At 36.2% G+C, this 3,711-nt stretch overlaps 1 pseudogene; it reads left to right on the top strand.

The window, feature by feature from the left end:
* The first annotated feature begins 832 nt into the window (after window positions 1–832).
* LOC103957135 lies at window positions 833–2,328 on the top strand (annotated as a pseudogene).
* The last annotated feature ends 1,383 nt before the right edge of the window (window positions 2,329–3,711 follow it).

Genomic DNA, 3,711 nt, shown 5'->3' with positions numbered 1-3,711 from the left:
TATAGGTGCTCCATGGCTGTTCATTAAGGTAGGGAAAAGCCTTCATCCTCAACATTTCATTTCCCAATATATTTATCTCATCTTTCTTTGCTCTCATGTATTTCTTTCTTCATTTAATTACGTACTTGTTTTTTAAATTTGAATATGCTTCATGTATGAATTTAATTTTGAGCTGCTTCTTCTTTGAGTTTCTCTCTGTGATTGTCCCTATGTGTGGCACGGTTTAAAGTTGCCAAAACTGACATAAGATATGGTTGTTTTGTTCCCTTGGTAATCACAATTTTGATGATACAGCTGAAATTAAAGATGGCATGCAGTTTTTAAAAGTGACAAAATTGCTAACAAAATACAAAGCTGAAGCTGAGGTTTGATTTTGGCTCTGTTGAGAGAGAAAGCATTGAAGTCACTAAAGCAACTCATTTCCGGGTCTTTTTTTGCTCCTCCTTTGATATTCTAATATCGGTTGGTAGCTGGATCTGGTACTGGTATGTCATCATGAAATTTCCTTTGGTATTACATGGATAGATTAGAAACATTAACATCTGACACATTTAACTAAGAGAGTTGTTATTGACACTTTAAAAATGTCATTCTGCCGAAAAACACAAGAAAAATTTGTATAAGAAAGTAGTTTTGAATGACCTGTTTGGAATGCCAATAACATATCATTAAGAGATGAAATATAGAAATATGTATATTATACATGCATCAATATGTTAGTTCATTATGTCATATGGGCATTGTTTCAAGTATTATTACATCATATTTGTACCCTTTCTGAACAGAAATCTACAAAACAACTTAATGTAGGTTTGCAATCAATGGACGGTTTGGATTGGGACGGCTCACACATCACAAATACATCAACCTTATTATGGAGCAATCATCAAGTACATGATCTTGAAGAAAGCTTGTTGTTGTCCAACTCAAGTTCCAGTGCCTTCATTCCAATCCAAGAGCTTCCGAAGGTCCAAACATCGCATGTGATTATGAATTCAAATACTGAAAGATCAAGCAATATTGGCACTCATCAAATTGCTCATCAGAAAAATCGTTGCGGTTTGGATTCAGTGCATGATATGCCAACTTTGAGAGCTGATGAATTGTGTCAATCCCCTTTGAATATCAGCAGGCCTTATAATTTGATGAGTTCACTGAGCACTAGTACTTTCATGGCTGCTGATCATTATGGCAATATTGGAAACATGTACAACCACAAGCCAATTTTCATGGCTTACGAGATCAACATGTCAAGGCTAAGCCAGCAACGACTTGCTCTGTTGAGTCCTTGGATTGCTTGCTCTCAGCCACTAATAGCAACACCGACACATCTGTAGAAGACGACGATGGTATTTCTATGCTTTTTTCGGATTGCAGAAGAAACTTATGGAACTTTAGAGCAGGCAATAATAGTGCAAACTCTTCTGGAGATTCTGAGAACAACGCAACTGTAGTCTCTCAAAGCTCATCAGATTTATATGTCCAAATCCAAGGTAAGCCAAATTCCACAAAGAGAAGCCATGATCAAAGTGAGCCCAAATTGCATGGAGCAAATTATAGTCACTTTGGTCTTCTTCAAAAAGATTATTCTTCTACTAGTGAAGGCGATTTTAGGCTCATCTCTGAAAACCCACCAAAGCCAAAGAAACTCAGATCCGATAACAAGCATCCAAGCTCATCCAACATCAGCTTTCAACAGCCATGTTCATCTGTGCCAACTTCGTCTATTGAAGAACCTGATCCCGAGGCCATTGCACAGATGAAAGAGATGATTTTTCGTGCCTGCGGCTTTCAGACCTGTGAACTTGGAGCTGGAGATGGTGGAGAGGCCAAAGAGGAAGAATGTGAAAATATCATCTGATCCACAGACTGCGGCTGCAAGGCAAAGGAGGGAGAGGATCAGTGAGAGAATTAGGGTTTTGCAAAGGCTGGTTCCTGGTGGAAGCAAGATGGACACTGCATCAATGCTTGATGAGGCTGCAAATTATCTCAAGTTCTTGAGGTCACAGGTCAAGGCACTTGAAAATTTAGGCCAAAAAATTGAGTCCATGAGTAATTTTAATCCTCCTACAAGCTTTGCTTTCTCTTTCAACCCATCTTTTCCCATGCAAACCCATAATCATAACCCACTCCAAAACCCTTATCATATCGACCAACCCACAGTTGAAAAACTAATCTCAAACCAGGAAAAAATCCCTAACCCAATGTCCTTTGTCCTTTAATATATCATTTTCATCATCATCATCATCATTTCATCCCCAATGATTGAGTTCCAAAACCGGTTTTTTATTACCCAAAAAAAAAAAAAAAGGCAGCAAATTTTATATCTAAGATCCAAATCATTCTCTTCATCATTACATGTATCTTGAGTTATTAAGGCTCATCCCATACCATCATAACACCCACCACCCAAGAGCTTCCACTAGTAAAACTTGGAAATGAATCTATTTCCAGTACAATACTATTTTGCTGCTTCCACTACATATCCATATGCATCATGTTTCAGCGAAGGAATATTAAGATATGATATAGTGGAAGTTGCAAAACAACGAGTGGAAATAGTGTTTAGCTGCACATGATTTTGCTTTTATACAAAAGGGATTAGCAATTATAACACCTATGATTAAGATCAAGGGCTAGAAAGCGATTACCACTTTAAGCTTTTGTTGTACAATTGTTTAATGTGTTTTATATCCTTGAAGCTCAGCTTTCATGGAGATCTTAGTATATAGGCATTTCTTTTTAATGTCAGTGTTGGGCTAACCAATGCAAGGGACATTCTCTTAAGAATTGTGAATCCTAGTCAGTGGTCCTGTCTCCTTGATTCAACCCAAGGCGTGCCCTAGAAAATCACCCCAACCTCATTGCTTAGCACATGTTATACTACCTTTCTTCTGGACAGGTGGGTTTGTTAATTAATTTGCATAAAACCTTCCTTTTATCAAGAAACTTCATCCCAATGATAGATTATGCAACTAACGATATTCTTCATGCTGATATTGATCCATTATTCTGGTTGTAATGATGTGTGTTATGAATTTTACTATTTTGGAACCTTTGCAAATGGCTTAACCTAATTTGGCTTGTACGTAAAGTCTCAAACTCAATGGTCAGCACTGCAAATTACAAAATTAAATCAAATTGTATAACAGAATTATGCAAGACTAGTTCTACACCAATAGTCACGTGCCAGGTACCTGCCTCTTCTTTCAAAATATTGTCCCCTTCATAAATTTATTTTATTAACTAATAATAAAAAGAAAAGACAAAACAAGGGAACATCAACCAAAACCTTGCAAAATAAAGTAACAAAAGAACATTAATTTGCAAGTGGTTTGTTCTTTCACTAGAGGTTTCGTGTTCGATTCTCCCTCTCTGTAATTTAGATGAATTTAGTGTAGATTATCCTATTATTTGTTATAAAAGAAAAAAGAAAAAAAAGGAACATAGAATTTGAAAACTGAAAATCAGACCAACCTATAAAGTGATATTATATTTCATTCTTCATTATATAGAGAAAATTTGTGTACCCTTGATACTGTCCGGAATCTATTGGAGATAGTGAATCCCACCTACTGATCTTATATAAAAGAAAGAAAAAGAAAAAAAAAAAATCATCCGCCCTAATTGCAAAATATACACCCCAAGTTCTTTTTTCCCTCTATAAATTAGTATGTTTTTGGGCATGGCATGGATTAGCCTTTTTCATTT

The sequence above is a fragment of a genome, unplaced genomic scaffold (genome assembly GCF_019419815.1).
Source record: "Pyrus x bretschneideri cultivar Hongxiangsu unplaced genomic scaffold, Pyrus_bretschneideri_v1 Contig26, whole genome shotgun sequence".
Taxonomy (NCBI): domain Eukaryota; kingdom Viridiplantae; phylum Streptophyta; class Magnoliopsida; order Rosales; family Rosaceae; genus Pyrus; species Pyrus x bretschneideri.
Note: the sequence above shows the minus strand (reverse complement) of the source record. Positions and strands in the feature narration are given on the sequence as shown.